The 18329-nt window shown below is 43.7% G+C and overlaps 1 pseudogene; it reads right to left on the minus strand.

Annotated features, from left to right (window-relative positions):
• The window catches only part of LOC144827834 (uncharacterized), a 161909-nt pseudogene extending 143990 nt beyond the window's left edge, over positions 1–17919 (minus strand).
• Positions 17920–18329: the final 410 nt, after the last annotated feature.

Raw genomic sequence — 18329 nt, forward strand, 5'->3', positions numbered from 1 at the left:
CCTATATTCCCAATAGGCTCTGCACATTGGAATAATATATTCAGCAGTGTAGACGTAGGACTGAGGTCGACTAGGTCTCTACTGACTATATTAGACTTAAGGTTTGCCAGCTAGCTCAGAGGTCACTAGAAACTTTATCGAATAAACGAGGAGGGGTTTAACCTCCCTGGATAGACAAGAAGGGATTAGCTTCTGACAACCATTTAACATGACAACTTTGCTCCCTCAGAATAAGAGTGTATCTCTAGAGTCGTGTAAAAACAATAGACAGCTATTTCACTCAGTCATTGTGCGTACTTAGTTTCACCAGAGTGCAGAGAAAAGAGAGACGGGCGTTTTCAATAAAAGGTGTAATTTATTGAGCAGTCTTCTTTCTCATGCAAGAGAAATGAATTGCCATAATTGCAATACTTAATATAAAGTAAAGTGCGTACAGTAAAAAGAGTATTATGAAATAATACTATAAAAGCATTGATATGGTTTCTTAGCCATAAGATACTTTAAAATGGATAAAATATATACATACATATATACATTGACTAATGTATTCAACTGCTGCTTCTAGATACGCCTACCCCGGTGTACCTGACCTAAGCCTAATACGTGGGAAGGAGTAAGTAAGTAGCAGTTTAAGTTAAGTTGGTTTTGCCAAGAATCTGACTCAAGAATTCTCTTTAAGGGTTTAGTCAGCTCCGTACCTGGGTAATAGAGTGCAGGAGGTCTGGTATCTCTCTTTTAGGACTCGATATCCCAGCAGCCCGCGAAGGCAGCTGAGAACACCGGAGCTGGATTTCTCGGCAGGAGAAAAGACAGTGTTTCTCTCAGTGCGTCAAAGAGGAGGGGCAGCGTCCGTGGGCTCTCGCATCAGCTGGGCTCTCGGGCAAGTAGATAGCTGCTCGGCTCCAAAACCACCACTGTGTGTTTGCTTAAGACAACGTTGGTATATTTATACCTGAAAGGTGCCATGTTTGACATAAGGTTTGGACATAAGACGTCAATAAAGATGTCACTAAGAACTGACTGTTCCTTTAGTGTTCGCAGGAGCTTTAATGACAAATCAAAACAAAAGCAAACGGGGATTTCCCAGGTTGCTGGAGGTTTGGTGTGTCTAAAGAACTTGTTGTGCTTTCTAGGAATCCAAGGAAGTAGCTTCTGCCGTGCTTTGGACTGCAAGGGCTATTTACTTAAATATGGATATGATTCCTATGCCATTATAGGGATATTATTGATTATAGCCGTACAAGGGCATAAAATAGCAATATTGATTCAGGTTCCTAGATAAAACAAAATACCCACTCCACGATCCAATGTCCATCATTACTAAAACCAAGCAATAGTAAACATTTAAATGTGCATGTGTATTCCAACCCACCCCAAAATACATTTTATGCATTTGAAATGGTGTATGCAGAATACACGAAAATGATTATTGGTACTGTACGCTTTTCAAGCAGTGTAATCATTCAGTTAAACATTCTTATATATATTAGCTGAACGATTTGCGAAAATTACACATGAAATGGCTCTTAATACAGAAAAGAAGGTCGAGACCATTCCATCACATATAAATACAGTTGCTGTAAATGTGCTAGAGGCTGAGGTAATATATTGTCTCTAGAGTTTCCTAAAAATAGAAGCTCTGTTCTTTAAGAATAGTTCTACTTTAAGCAGAATTCATGTGCCAGAAAAAAGGTAAATATTTTGGAAGTTTTGAAAAAAATAATAATAATAATTTCACTTTCAGGGGAAAAAATAGTTCCAAATGTTTTCAGTAGCTCTTGTTTATCAAAGCTGAAGGCCGAATTCAGAGTTCAGGGGAACGCTGTGTGCTCGTTGCTTAAAAAGTTATTCTTTCGGTTCAGGGGAGAACATCATTTCAGACAGACTCGCAAAAAATTGGTCTACTATTCAGGTGAAAGTTCGATCAAGTTTGAAAGTGCCGCAACAGTGCAGTCGTGAGACTGATTGCTATCATCGATGTTAGGATCAGCAATGCTCACAGATGGTCGTACCTGGGTGATGCTGCTCTCATCTCGTACTTCACTGCCACCTAATCGTAGTGGTGAAGTCTCAACGAATGCCGTCATCAGAATGGGTAGCCGCTGGGGACAACACGATGCATGAGCCGTTACAGGACTTAGCAAAGTATCTGTATCCAATGGTACTGCTGATGGTAGTGTAAGACAGACGTCCAACACGCAATCTTCTCCGCATAGCATACATCGAAGCACAGGTAAGATACAATTTTGCCAGATAGGTCTGAATGAATGAAACCAGGTCATATTCAGATCTCTTAGCCGGGCTAATCCAAGGACTTTAGTTATGCAGTCCCGATAGCGTATAGCTAGGATCGTTTCTTCCATCGTTGCTGGGGTCTTGTCTGCGACTTGGCTTGCCATATCGGAGCAGAAGGGTCAAAAATAAAATTCCTGCTACGAGTCCCAAAAGTAGTGGTAGGCCGCCAAAGACAGAATGGACAAAATTGGGAAAAATGCCCAGAACTGCTTCGAAGGGTGTTAGCAGTCCCGAATAAATTGTCTTAAATATATGTGGGATACCACTGGCATCAGACATATTTAGGATTTGGCTTAGCATTTCTACGAAATGCACGGGGCAATTTGTTGATAAAAGGGTATGTATCTCTGCTGTTGTCCTTGCAACTAGGAGATCATACATTTCTTTTGATGACATTAAAGGCACTGTTGTCTGTAAAAGAACAGACTTTATTCTGCTTAAAGTATCAATTCATATAGAAGAGATATTCAAAGAAGGCCAAATCGTCGCCTCCATATCTGGACAGCTGTTTGGATACAATACTTGCATACAGCAAGTGACCATGGAACTAACGCTTACGAGATAGGCTTTCCCTGGCACCATGCCACAACAGCTGTGGTCCATTATTAGAATAAAGCTCCTGTTAGAAAGTTGTCTAAAGAATGGCTCTATCTGTGCTGCAGGTGTGCCGTGCTGGTGACATGAAAGGTTATTTGAAGTCCCCTCACAGGCCCCATGCAAATTAATACCTTGGCACAGAAGTATACTGCTAAGTGAATGTTGACAATTGTTGCCACTAAGAAATACATTCTGTTTTCTTTCACTATAACATGTGTGTGTGTAAGGCAATTTCCATGATGACTTAATGTACCCTTTACCCAACCTTTCATACTGGCCCACTGGTATATACTCTTGGCAGTATTTAAATTGGAAAGTTGTTATTGGAATTGTAATTATTCCGTGTATTATCCATTCAATGACAGGTCTTTCTGACATTGTCAATGGTAATCTCTCAAGTTTTTCAATGCTCAGAATCGTATAGTCTGCTCCTTTTTGTGCCAAACTGATTTGTTTATCAGTAAGGTTAAAGATAGAGAATAATGACGTTGTGTTTATCAAACGCCATGGCACGTAGCCTGAACGTAGATTTTGCAACGTCCAGCCTAGCTGTACAATAGAACGTAATTGGGACTGACCGTGTTGTAAGATTAGTAAGTCCTGATCTATTATATCGATAGCAGATGATGCAATACTGTCCAGTGAATATATTATGGAGGACAGAGTCATTAACCCATTGTCCACAACGGAAAGTGATTTTTCCAAATTAATACGATCAAATTCTCGTATTTATTCTGCTCTCTCAATTTGTGTTGCTTTCCAAGCTTCGTTATACGCAGCATATATACAGGCCGCTATGAAACGTTTTTGACACTGTTTGCGTGGTCCCATTATGAAATCACACAAGTCAGCACCATCTTTAAGTAAAGTCAAGTGTTGCTTAATTTCAGCCAGTGTGGATGTCTGTAGCGATTCAAGGCATAGTTTCCCTACACTGTATGTTGTTACTATCCCTGGATGTTGTCTCTGGGAGTATCTAGGGTCTGGTCTGGTCATTTTGAACCCCTGTTTTTTGTTCAGGAATCTATCTTGACAGTTATTTGTGTCTGTTGGCCAGATCAACCATTTTTTCCAATCAGGATGTGTTCTGTTTTGCTGTAAAAAATGGGATACGTCTATCTCAACATCTGTAGTGGTATTACTATCAGGTATTGGCTTTGGAATAGATGGTTTGTTTAAGCCTTTAATCTTAGCTAGGCCAAGACAAGTAGTCTGTTAAGTGGTGTCATTCAGAAATATTATTTGTTCCGGGATCATGCAGGCTCTAAATAATGCTTCTAAACTTTGGACCTGCCAATTTTTTGTTCCCCAGATGGTTTTTGTTTCAATGTAGTCTTTCCGGAAATCAAAACCAAATGTAATCAGTTTTTCATAAAATGTTTCAGAATAAATCAATTTAGTGTTTGTCAACATTGTTTTCATCCCTTTCTTATTTAACACTTTAAAATAAAACGTTTCTGCATCACTTGTGTTAAACCCTGAGAAGTATGGAAATTTCTCATAAAATGTTTTTGAACTGGCTTTTGGTGGAGTTGCACAATGTTCCCATTGATTATACATAAAAACATTTCTAGGTTGAGCAGATTTATGTAAATAGTGATGTTCAAAGTGATTATAGCAGTACATTTGTTCATAATTCGACGAACCCTGTAAGTAATCATGTTCTGTAAATTTTACTGACATTACTAAATCTGACATCATATTATTAATGCTTTCAAAGTCCCAATCAACAGAGAATGTACTAGGTTTTGCAAAGTCACTTAATGAAACCTTGAACTGATGTGGATATTTCAAGAGTTCAACCGGGCCATAGATTTCGTAATCCGTTTTGTCCCACGCTACCCCACCGGGTATTGGAATTTATTTTATTTATTTTTATTTTGGAATTTTATAAAGCGCATGGCATTACGCACACCGGCGTGTCCCCACGCTGAGAGAGAGAGTGAGGAGACAGAAAACAGGGGGATTACATCAGAGCTGAGCAAAAAGATGAGTTTTAAGAGCTCTGCGGAACTTTGCTTCAGAAGGTTCGAGGCGCATCTCCATCGGAAGCGTATCCCAGCTCTTGGCCGCTAGTAGCCTGAAGGATCTACCTCCCATTCGGGCTTTATGAATTTTGGGAACAACCTAAGTAGCCCGGTACCAAAGGATCTAAGCCTACGTTATGGACTATAGGGAGTAATGAGGCATTGAAGGGGGTTGGGTGCCTTGCCATTGATGATACGATGGCAGACGCATAGTGCTTTAAAAGTAATCCTCTCCTTTACCGGAAGCCAATGGAGGGATTTCAAAGCAACTCTAGAGGCAGTTCTTCTTGGAAGCCTCAGCACCAGCCGGGCTGTGGCATTTTGAAGTACCTGGAGGCGATTGAGACTTTTTGCTGTTATTCCCAGATAGAGGAGGTTGGAGTAGTCCAGTCTTGATGTAACCAGGGCATGCACAAGAGTCTGTCTGGCACCGACAGCAAGTAGGTCCAGGATCTTTTGTAGCCTCTTGAGTATGCCGAAGCACATCCCGACTACACAATCGATCTGGGGAGCAAATGTCAGGGCAGAGTCAAACATTACCCCAAGATTTTTCGCCTGTTGGCTAGGTACTGGAGTGGAGCCCAGGCACGCAGGCCACCATGCCGAGGACCACACGTCCAGACCACCCCCTACCATGAGCACTTCAGTTTTGGACCCATTCAGCTTCAGGCAGTTGTCAGACATCCAGGAAGCAAGCTCCTGCATGCAAGCACTGAAGCTGACTGCTGCAACATCCGGTGCCCGTGACAGTGAGATGACCAGTTGTGTGTCATCGGCATATGACACTCGTTGGACTCCGTAGCTTTCCACCATGGTAGCCAGTGGGGAGGCATAAAGGTTAAACAGGGTGGGACTCAGGCAGAGCCCTGAGGCACTCCTTGATCAAGATTGAACAAGCGGGAGTAATGTTCACCCTGTCTGACCTGAAAGCCCCGGTCGGTGAGGAATGATTGAATCCATCTCAGCGCTGACCCCGTGACTCCACCTTTGTTTAGACACTGTAGCAGAGTATAATGTGCCACAGTGTCAAACGCTGCGCTTAGGTCGAGTAGAATGAGGGCCATAGTTTGACCCTCATCTACTCCTTGCCTGATGGTCTCTGTGGCCATAAGCAGCACAGATTCAGTGGAATGGCGGGACCGGAAGCCAAACTGAGTAGGATGAAGCAGATTGGCCTGCTCAACAAATGCCATAAGTTGGAGGTTTGCCACCTTTTCTGCCACTTTGGCCAAATACGGGAGGAGTGAAATGGGACGTAGATTATCCAGCCTGTCCCAACTAAGATTGTTTTTTTTTTAAGAGGGAGGACTACCGCCTGTTTCCAGTTTTTAGGTACAATATTAGATTCAAAGGAAAGATTCAGAACATCCCTAATGTACGGTTCCAGGATCTCAATACTTTCTCCAAGAAGTTTAGGTGATGCCGGATCACGAGGGGATCCTGACTTAATGGAGTGGCATATCTGCTGGAGCCTGTCTGGAGGTGGCTTGAAAAAGTGGTCCAGCCTGTTGACCTCCCCAACCTCGAGTATATTTTCTCTGAACTCAATTCCCTTTTTCTTTCCCCCGAGAAAGTAGAGCAGATAGTAGCCACTTTGTCATAGAAGAAAGCAGCGATGCGGTTACAGGATTCCTCCGAGACCAAGGATGGGTCATCAGATGAGCCGCAGAAAGAGATCTCTTTATAAATTTTAAACAGCTCCTTAGTTGAGTTCTTGGCTTCTCCTATCCTACCTGAGAAATAAGTTGTTTTAGCACGCCTGATGGAATTATGATATTCTCTGCGTTTGTCTAAGTACCTCTGTTTAGTTTGATCGAGGTATGCCACCCGCCACTGTCTTTCTAGATACTTGCATTGTGATTTCGCTAAGCGAAGCTCATCACTGAACCAGGGGGCGGATTTCTGGGGTCTGCTGCCAAGGTTTTTATGACAGAGAGGGGCTGTTTCATCTAAGGCATTATTAATGCGGCTTTCGAGTCTGTCCGACGCCGTGTCAGCATCCTCACCTCCTGGTCTGCCGCCTTTAGTCAGTGCAATCTGGAACTTTGCTTTGGAGAAAGCCGACCATTTCCGGCTCATATATTTGGAGTTAGTGCGTTTTTGAGTATTGCCAGCAGAAATGTTTATAGTGAAGGGTACTAACAAGTGGTCAGACCAAGGAATAAAAACGGGAGTCTTAACTTCAATGCCTTCCCAATTGGCAAAAATAGGGTCCAATAAATGGCCCTTTTGGTGGGTGGGAGTATTCGATCTAATGTGTAATAGGAGGGATAATAGTTGTTGACAAAAGTCGGTAGCTCCTTTGTCAAGTTGGTCATCCAGGTGGATGTTTAAGTCACCTAAAAGCATAAACTTATCCCTACGTAGAGCAGCTTCTGTTAAGTCTTCAGTGAGGCTAATAGTGAAGTCAGTGTAAGGGCCAGGAGGGCGATAGACCAGGAAACCCTTCAGTGTGTTACTAGCATTGACCTTAATGGAGAAGGCTCCTGTCTCACTGTCAGCGATAGCAAGAGGTTCAAGTTGACAGCAGAGTGGCTGTTTAAAAATAATGGCTACCCCGCCACCTCTGCCCCCAATTCTATCCAATCTTACCATGGAATAACCAGCAGGGAGAGAAGCGACTATATCCGGTTCTGAGTTGGCATCCAGCCATGTCTCAGTAAGAAAAAGGAGGTCAAGGTTCAAGTCTATGAGCAGGTCGTAAATATCGAGACTGTGCTTCCGAATGGCTGTAACATTCACTGATGATAGTTCTCTTTTCTCGATGTGAAAAGACTTGTGTGGCTTTAGGACCAAGTTGATGTTCTGACTTGCTGTGTCCATTGTACTGTATTTTCCCTCAATGAATCTTCCCAAACAAAGTACCATGATGAGCCAAAGCAGGAGGAAAAGTACACCTAACACAATCCAAAATTCAATCCATGGAGAAATTAGATAGGTTTCTTTGAGTTGATGAGAAAGTTCAGTTAATTTGTCTTTGAAAGTTCCTGTTATTGGCATTTCTTCAGGTTCGCTTCAGAAAAGTTATCGAAATTGATGAAGTAGCCAGATGCAGTTCTGTCAATTGTTGGAATAGCTTCCGAATTTTCTTTTGCTTTTTCATTTTTTCTTTCATTAGCATAGTCTGAGGCTACATCGTTCTAGACAGGTGTTTCTTGACGAACTGTTTCAATTTGGGTTTCAAGAGGCACAAGTTCCATGGCATTGTTGCATAGTCCTTTTTTATTCACTGCAGGTTTATCAAATTTGATTAGTCTCTCAGTTTGAACCTCTTGGATTGTAGCAAATTTTGGTATTCTGCTATTTCTTGGGAGTCCACTGGGCCTACTACTTATTATTGGCCACATGATTGTGGTTTTACCAGGTCGATGGATACAACTCGGTTCTCCTTTTTACCAGCAAGGGGCGGTAGTACAACTGATCTTGTTCCGCTGACAGCTAAGACAGGTATTGCTTTTCTGTAAGAAGGCCCAAATTCCTTCTTCACCGCGATCTTCTCTCTGACCAGATACCCAATCTTTGGAATCCAGACAGGCCTTGCTGGGACAGGTGGTTTATCTTCTGTGGCTGTTGGCTGCTGTTTTAACTTTATGTTGCTCAGGTCTTTTCTTGTTTCATTTAAGTCCTGTAAAACAGCCAAGCGGTCTTTGATGTCAAAGCATTTTCTTTCTACCACTGAAGTCTGACTACCAAAGTCCTGAATATGCATTCTAGTTCTGAACAATAGTTCGTACGGACTGAAACCTTTAAGAGAATTTCTTGGCAGATTGTTAAGACTACATTGGACACTTGTTAAATGTTGGACCTACCCATCACCGAACCTAATACCCTTGCCGTTATAGATTGCTTTATGTCCCGGTTTTTTCTTTCCACAATCCCATTTCCCTCAGGATGGAAGGGACAAGAGTACCGCAATGCAATGCCCATGCTGGTCAAGGCCTCCTTATAAGCTCGAGAGCTGAAAGCAGGACCCTGTTCAGAATGTAGCATGCCAATCGCGTATGTGCCGATAAAGACTCACAAATATTTTATAACAGTTCTGGCGTCAGCCGAGCGCTGGGGCCACATCCAAATGAATCTCGTGCAGGAATCCACTGCGACCATGATATATTTATAGCTACCATCCCTTTGTAAGGGACCACAGTGGTCCAGGTAAACACATGCTAATGGTTTATCTGAGATTAGAAGGGGTGTCAGCACTGGTCGTTTTACTGTTGTTACTTTCATTCTTTGGCATATTTCGCATTCTAGAACATATTTCTTAGTTTGTATTCTCATGCCCAGTCACCAATATCTCTGTTTTAATAATGATATTGTGGCGGAAACACCAGCATGTGCAGAAGCGAGGCCTTCGTGTGCCGCTGTAATTAGTCCTAACCTGTGTTTTATGTTTGGAATTGCCCTATCCCCCACTCCAGGTATTCGAGCAAATGGAACATTATTCGCATCAGTAATTTATGAGTACTTTACTGGAAAGCCTTTCCGGAGTGTTTTTCTGTCCTGTTTTACTGACGCACTGACAGATTGCATTATATCGCTGTCTATTTTTGTTTTTGACCGGGTGATAGCAGCTATGGAAGCCGTTTGTACAGCTGCCTTCGCGGATTCATCAGCCAATAAATTCCCCGCAACGTGAACGCCATCACGTTGATGACTCAGTGAATGTATCACGTGAGTCTTTTGTAGTTATTTCTGTAAAAGAACTACTTGTTCCCAAAGCGTTTTATGCTTGATTGTGCCACCTTTTGCATCTTTGAAACCGTTTTAAACCCAGTTCTGCAAGTACTCATTATAAGACTGAACGCAGTAATATGAATCGCACACTATTAGTGTGGGGAATTTGCGATCGGTATTTTCAAGCGCCATCTTAAATGCTAGTAGTTCAGCTCACTGAGCTGTACAATCTCCTAGAGATTGCGTTTTAGTGACCAGTGGTCTAAATTTTCCTTTGTGCCAACGACCTTTAACAATTGCGCATGCAGCACTGTAAGCTTGTTTACCCCCAACTGCGGGTTGTGCTGATCCTTCTGTATATATTATACAGCCGTAGTGTTCTAGAGGCAGGATTTCGGCTGGCAGTGGACAATCATATTCATATTGTAGAAATTCTTGTGTTTTTAAATTTGGATCAAATTCATATACTACGTCTGTTGCAGCAAGAAAATTAACCCATTGGATCCATCTCAGATGTAGTGCTTTAGCATTTGGAATTCTTGCTTTTGTTACCGCTTCTACTGCTGGTATCGGTGTAACGATTATTATACGTTTACCTTGTACTAGGGCCCTCTCTTTTGCTACAGAAGTCTGAACCGCAGTTAGAATTTTTTCAGTTGAACTGAATTTTATTTCAGCTTGTGTGTACAAATGTGATTTGTAAGCTATTGGTACCGTTTCTCCCTCATTAGAGGTCAGGTACATGAATCCGCATCTTCCTGTGATGATTCTGATTTCAAGGTTGCGTGTGTTGTCGCAAGTTTGTAATTTTGTTTTAGCTAACATGTCTGTTTGCAATGATCTCAAAATTTCTGTGTGCTTTTGAGTCCAATTGATTGGTTTAAAATCAGGTTTTATTAATTCATAGAGAGGTTTAACCCTCTCGGCATAATTTAGAATGTAAGTTCTTCAGAAATTCAGGAAACCTAGTATTGATTGTAAGTTCTTCAGCGTTCTTGGTGCTTGGAGTACAGCACACTTCTCTAAGAAGTTGTCTGCTAGGCTTTTGCCTTCACTTGATATTTCATATCCTAAAAAGAGGACAGTTAGATGTGTAATCCGTGACTTTTTAAAGTTGAATTTGTAACCCTCTGCTGCGAACCCAAGTATTATGGTGTTCACTCTTTTCAAGTGAGTATCCAGGTCATCATCTGTGAGATAGATGTCATCGACATAAGATAATGCCTCATCATCATATATTTGTAGTAACTCTGTTACTCTTGCTGAAAATAATCCTGGGCTATTCTTGAATCCCTGTGGTAGTCGACAGAAATTTTCTGTGACCCCATTATTGAGAAAGCGGGTAAATACCTGCTTTCAGGTGCAATGTTTTGACAAAAGAAACCATTAGAGATGTCTAATGTTGTTTTGTATTTTTTGCGAATGATGTTATTCATTAGTGCTGCACTGTGTGAGTTTTGTACAGCAAATGTCTTGCAACATGAGTTAAGGTGTCTGTAGTCCAAGACTAGACGATATGAATCGTCTGGTTTGGAGACAGGAAACAAAGGATTGTTCATTTGAGAGGTGCATGTTTCGATCACCCCTTGGTATTCAAGCTGATCTAAGATCTCCCTGAATTGTTTTTTAGCTTCTTGCTTAATTGGGTACTGCCTTTGTGCAGTTGGTTGATATTTTAACTTGATTTTGTGAGGAGGAGAGTCCTCATCCCATCCTACATGATTTTTATATAATGCAGGAGCTTGAGCTACTGCCCTTTTTCTCGCATTGGATTGGAATATAATTTGAGAAGGCAGGCATAATCATTTCTTTGCCATGAGGGCACTCCCTGACAAACTCTGGTGGCCAGTCTTTCTCAGCTATTAGGATGTCATAGCCTTTTGAAAGGTTATCCCCAAACAGACCCCTTACTTTCCTAGTCTTATCCCCCTCTATACGTAATGTTATTTCATATATTTTATGAGGTTTGCTAACTCTGGTATCTGCAGTTTCCACCTGAATGTACTCATTCGTGTCCACTGTCTCCAGATGATTTATCAGGATCTTGCGAGCTATTGTCACTTCCACTGCGCAGTCTAGCATTGTCTGGGCCCACTTTCAGCTGTGTCCTCGGCATGTTTGATTATTTTAATACTGGCTACCTTCTTTCTTGGAAATTGTAATTTTTTACGTGAGCAGGTTCCTTGTCTTTTGACTTGATGTGCTCTTCTCTTTGTTCTGACCGTCCTCTTCTTTCCAATTTCTGTGAGGAAGATCGAGAAAGATTGAGTGAGAAGGATCGAGAGGGACGTGTATCAACATCTTGATATCTGTCAGGTTTTCTTATTTTATCCCTATCTCTAAGGTTGTATCTTTTTCAGAGGGCTCCCTTTGAGGAGACTTGTCTTCTCGGCCTGGAGATCTCTCTCTACGCTGTGGAGACCTTCCTCTGGACTGGAATCTTTTCCCTTTGGGAGTGGATTGTTTATTTCCATCCCAGCTCTTTTTTGGAGTGTTTAAATTATTTTTAATAAATATCTTTTCAGGATTTTCAGTTAGTTGGGGTTTTGCCGGTTTTCCACCCAGACTATCTCTTCCTAGCTCTTCATAGGATTTTTCTATGATTCCGGCAAGTTCAAATGGTTTTTCTGCTATATCTGTTTCCTTCAGTTTCTGGCGGATCTTTATATCATCCCTAGCCAATTGAACTAATTCTCTATATGCCTTTGTTAACTCTTTCAGTTTAACTAGGAGTTGTTCGCTTGACATTGTTTTGTAGTCTGCGTGTGTTGCAGAGCCGCACAAGACCGGCCCCGTTGCTTCTGGTCTACCTAGTGGACCGAGCCTGGTGATGTGATTATTATGTTTTAGGGCGCCTTTAAACCAGAGCAGGTGCTCTTGGTAATTTAGTGGGATTTCAACGTCCTTGAAAGGGGTGTATTCATCCGGAGGTTCCTCTATTTTGTAATAGTGGAATTCGTGTGTTACAGCGTTTGCTGCTGGAAGGTTTATCCATGAATGGAATACCTCTGTCTGCTGATATTCATGGGCCTCTACCACGAATATGACTGTACCACCTTGTGGTGTCAGTCCATTTTCTATAAGTTTAAGAGTTATACTTTTTCTTATGTTGACCGGAATGAGTATAGCATTCGGGTCAGTCTGTAGGAGACTTGTGTCTTCCTCTAGGAGTCGAGCTGCTATTCTAGCTGCCTCCCTCTCGTCTTCACTTTCCCCCATTTTACTGGTCGAATGTTTTTTGTTGCAGATCAAGTTTCAAGGAAACAAAGATTAGGTACACAATATTTTGAAACACTGTATCCTTCAACGTTGACTAAACCAAAAACTATACATAGGAATCTCTACCTACTAAGTTCCGGCGGATTTTTAACCTTTTACCCACTCCACACGTCTTTTGGAGTATTTACGGAAAAAAGGGTCTGTGTGAAAAAGCACGACTGAGTTTCTCTAGTGTCTTGCGTTAGTTTTATCGCCTTACCAAACGTTGGGCGCCATGTGGTATAGTTCCTATATTCCCAATAGGCTCTGTGCATTGGAATAATATATTCAGCAGTGTAGACGTAGGACTGAGGTCGACTAGGTCTCTACTGACTATATTAGACTTAAGGTTTTCCAGCTAGCTCAGAGGTCACTAGAAAGTTTCTCGAATAAACGAGGAGGGGTTTAACCTCCCTGGATAGACAAGACGGGATTAGCTTCGACAACCATATAACATGACAACTTTGCTCCCTCAGAATAAGAGTGGATCTCTAGAGTCGTGTGAAAACAATAGACAGCTATTTCACTAAGTCATTGTGCGTACTTAGTTTCACCTGAGTGCAGAGAAAAGAGAGACGGGCGTTTTCAATAAAAGGTGTAATTTATTGAGCAGTCTTCTTTCTCATGCAAGAGAAATTAATTGCCATAATTGCAATACTTAATATAAAGTAAAGTGCGTACAGTAAAAAGAGTATTATGAAATAATACTGTAAAAGCATTGATATGGTTTCTTAGCCATAAGATACTTTAAAATGGATAATATATATACATACATATATACATTGACTAACATACTCAACTGGTGCTTCTAGATACGCCTACCCCGGTGTACCTGACCTAAGCCTAATACGTGGGAAGGAGTAAGTAAGTAGCAGTTTAAGTTAAGTTGGTTTTGCCAAGAATCTGACTCAAGAATTCTCTTCAAGTGTTTAGTCAGCTCCGTACCTGGGTAATAGAATGCAGGAGGTCTGGTATCTCTCTTTCAGGACTCGATATCCCAGCAGCCCGCGAAGGCGGCTGAGAACACCGGAGCTGGATTTCTCGGCAGGAGAAAAGGCAGCGTCTCTCCCAGTGCATCAAAGAGGAGGGGCAGCGTCCGTGGGCTCTCGCATCAGCTGGGCTCTCGGGCAAGTAGATAGCTGCTCGGCTCCAAAACCACCACCGTGTGTTTGCTTAATGCAACGTTGGTATATTTATACCTGAAAGGTGCCGAGTTTGACGTAAGGTTTGGACATAAGACGTCAATAAAGATGTCACTAAGAACTGACTGTTCCTTTAGTGTTTGCAGGAGTTTTAGTGACAAATCAAAACAAAAGGAAACGTGGGATTTCCGAGGTTGCTGGAGGTTTGGTGTGTCGAAAGAACTCGTGCTTTCTAGGAATCCAAGGAAGTAGCTTCTGCCGTGCTTTGGACTGCAAGGGCTATTTACTTAAATATGGATCTGATTCCTATGCCATTATAGGGATATTATTGATTATAGCCGTACAAGGGCATAAAATAGCAATATTGATTTGGGTTCCTAGATAAAACACAATAATTTAACCTTGTGGCGTTGGGGTTTTCTCCTTCAGTGGAGGAATTTATTCTGAGGTCCAGGTGCCCTTCGACTCTCAAGTCCTATGCCAGGGTTTGGGTTTCTTTTCAGTCTTGGTGTATGGCGCGTGGGTGGTCCATGTTGGAGGTGTATCTGGTGCATGTCTTGGAGTTTTTGAAGGCTGGCTTGGGCTGCTGTTCGGGCCTTTCGGGGTTCGGTCTGTGACCCAGTGGTTCCCCTGGTGTCCTGTTTGTTGAGGAGTTGCTTCCTTCAGATGCCTGTCATTCGGTCCTTTGCTCCTAGTTGGGATCTGCTTCTGGTTTTGGGGGCTTTGCAGGGGGCTCCCTTTGAGCCTCTTCAGGAGGTGTCTTTGAGGTTTCTGACAATCAAGGTGCTGTTCCTTGTGGCTAGTACGTCGGCTCGACTGATTGGGGAGTTGGGCTCCTTGCTTTGTTCGGCCCCTTTTTTACATTTTTTTCCTGATCGGCTGGTACTGCGGCCTGATCCTTCCTTTGTTCCCAATGTCCCTTCCTCTTTTCATTGCTTAGCGGATCGGGTTTTGCCTGTTTTGTGTCCTGGTCCTTTCAGAGGTTGAGGTGCGGCTGCACTTTTTGGTCATTCGGAGGGCTCTGGAGATCTATTTGATGCGTACTGAGCCATTTCATAAGGTAGAATCCCTTTGTGTGACCTTTGGACTGGCTGGTCTAGGTCTAAAGCCTTCTGGGGCTACCCTCAGTCGTTGGCTGCGATGGACTGTGGGTGCTGCATATGAGGCCTGTGGTGTGTTGGCTCCTGGGTCTGTTCAGGGTAGATCGACTCGTGGGGTGGCGGCTTCCTGGGCCTGTTTTCAGGGGGCTTCCATGGCTGAGATCTGCAGGGCAGCTACATGGAGTTCTCCACAAACCTTTATTTTCCCATTAGTATTTGGTGGTTGGGTGGACTGATTCTGCTGGGTTCGGGGACGCTCTGTTGTGTTCTGCTCCGGTGGTGTGACTTTTTATGTGCTTTAATAAAGTCTGCTTTTTGCTACTGAGTGAAGCTGATTGTTGCTTTGGTATCTGCTCATGTAGTTAGGACTGGGACGGGGAGGGCTGACGAGGAGGTAATGACTGGTTACTCTCCGGTAATATTCATTACTCCGAGTCGTAGCCCTCCCCGTCCAAGTCCAGGTTCCCATCCCTCCCTCCGTGTTCGGCTTCTTTTGCTTGTTAGGTACAGGTTGTTGATTGGCAGGTCACAGTCTAATATGCCTCAGGGCATGGGTGTGGCCTGGAGGGAAGGGATGGGTTTTAAGTTGCTTGGGAGTTTATGGTGGGAGGAGCTATGCTTGTGTAGTTAGTACTGGGTCGGGGAGGGCTACGACTCGGAGTAATAAATATTACCGGTGAGTAACCGGTCATTCCCTGTAAGCTGCTCATAAATTAACAGTTTTTTGGTAGACATGCGCTCTCGTGCAAGAGCAGAGTTGTGAAATATGGAAACAAACTAGAATTCCCTGATCGCAAAAGTGGCAACAAATATTTTTTTCTTAAAAGCCTGCAAAATGTAAAGTCGTTCATGTTTTTACAATGCACGGTGTCGCTCCTTTTCGGTATAATGGGAAATGGCGTTTATAGTATGTATGGCTCACCTTAAGATTATGTCGCCGTTATGTCGCACTCCGGTGCTTTCTTTGGTTAATCTGTCACTTTCCTCAGGTGTAGTCCCCATTAGGTGGAAGCAGGCTGTAGTTACACCTATTTTGAAGAAGGCTACCCTTGAACCCCTCAAACCCGAGAACTACCGCCCTATTTCCTTACTTCCTTGGGCTACGAAAGTTGCTGAGGCCCATGTGAACGATATTCTTGCAGACCATCTCACCAGGGCTAACATCCTTGACCCTACCCAGAATGGGTTCTGTGCGGGCAACAGCATGGAGACGGCCCTACTTTCTATGGTCCAACATCTGCGTTCTGTGTTTGATGCGGGTCGGACGGCGGCACTACTGCTATTAGATCTCAGTGCCGCGTTTGACACGGTCTCGCACAGGATCCTGCTCCAGCGACTAGAAGAAGTAGGTGTCACAGGTTCCGCCCTATGCTGGTTCCGCTCTTTTCTTGCTGAAAGGTCCTTTCAGGTTGTGATCCCGCCCGGCAAGTCTAAATCTTATCCGTTGGACCTGGGGGTCCCACAGGGGTCATCGTTAAGTCCCACCTTATTTAATCTTTACGTGAGGCCGCTGGCTGCGGTCGTCAAGCAATGGGGCTTGACGATGGTATCATACACTGATGATACGCAGCTGGCGGTCACGTTGAGTGGGAACTCAGACATGGAGGCTCCCAGGTTCCGTGACAGATTACAGGCAGTGGCCAACTGGATGAATTCCAACTGTCTCCAGTTAAATACCAAGAAGACCGAGGTCATGGTGGTCGGCAAGCAGGCGGAGTTGTGGGGCGTCAAGTGGTGGCCCTCTGAACTGGGAGTGAACCCCTCTCCAGCATCGGAGATAAAAAATCTAGGGGTTTGGCTTGATCCAACCCTCAGCTTCATGTGTCACACCAAGAAGGTGGAGGCTACTTGTTATGGCATCATCAGAGGTTTAAGACCTATCCTTAAATTCTTTGATGCTCCCACTTGGCAACTGGTGGTTCAAGCATCAGTGCTGTCCCGGCTCGATTATGCCAGCTCGCTTATGGCGGGGATTAATCAGTCAGAATTCACCCGGCTGCAGCGAGTTCAAAATGCGGCAGCCAGAGTGGTGATAGGCCTGCCAAGGAGGTGCTTGGTCTCCAAATCGTTGCAGTCTCTCCACTGGCTCCCGGTACACCAGAGGATTAAATTCAAGGTATTATGCCTTGCATTTAAAATCCTCAAGGGCACGTCCCCCCAAATTCTGGAGAACCTGTTGACTCAGTATTCACCCCCGCGAACCCTCAGATCGCTGGGTCAGAATCTGGCAGTGGTTCTGCGCTTCAGGCTGAGTAGAGCTGGTGGCCGCTCTTTTCGAGTGTTAGCGGCAAAGTGGTGGAATTCTCTTCCTCTTCATATCCGGGCTCTCGATGACTTTCTTCAGTTTAGACGCGCCATCAAGACCATTCTTTTTATTTAGCACTTTTAACTGCTTTCTGTGCCCTTCCCAGTCTTTTATTCAGGTGTTGTGTTGTGTGTACCTTGTCAAAGCGCCAGGACGACCCTTCGCTGGGGCAGCTGTGCGCGGTATAAGTATAAATAACATAACATAACATAACATAACATTATAATCGCAGTTGACGTGAGTTTATAGTACCCTGCCATTTAGTGGTCGCATAGACAGCGAATCGCCAAATCATGGAGTTTGCGATTGCTAAATGGACATCATGGCCAATAAATAGGGTGCATTAAAAACAAGAGTGGAAGCACGAACGCTGCTGGACGATCACTCGCCTTGTTCTGGGCACCCAAACACCCATACCTCTGAAACACCAACTCCCAGTGCACAAAGTATACCAAGGCGCCCTGTGGCAGCTTCATCTCCTGGGCCAGAGGGGTGAAGAGCAGCTGCAGCCAGGCATCCATGTTGAGAGCAAAGATAAGACATGAGTCAGCAGCGAATTCACTGTTCCGTAGTTCTAAAGACCTCACTGTAAAACATTACAACTGGCGCTGCTCAGCTGGCTCAGTGAACCTTTTACCCGGGCTGCTATGGTAGTAGAAGAGTGACATCCTGCTACCGCAACATGAGCGGACTCCAAACCCTGCAGCGTAGTGAGACAGAGTCTGCCCACCTGCACACTCGGACCTAATGCTGCTGATTAGAGGAAACAGTTAGCGTCCACTGTGATCCTCTGCAGATAGTGCCGTCCGTGGCTGCCAAAAGGTGTCCGTGGCACAAATGGGGGAGGGTTGTGTGGCGCCAGTTGCTGAAATACAGCAACACAGGCTGGGCCAGACTGGGAACCACCACTGTCCCTGGCATCCGGTGTTAG

Source organism: Lissotriton helveticus, chromosome 4_1 (genome assembly GCF_964261635.1).
Source record: "Lissotriton helveticus chromosome 4_1, aLisHel1.1, whole genome shotgun sequence".
Classification (NCBI taxonomy): domain Eukaryota; kingdom Metazoa; phylum Chordata; class Amphibia; order Caudata; family Salamandridae; genus Lissotriton; species Lissotriton helveticus.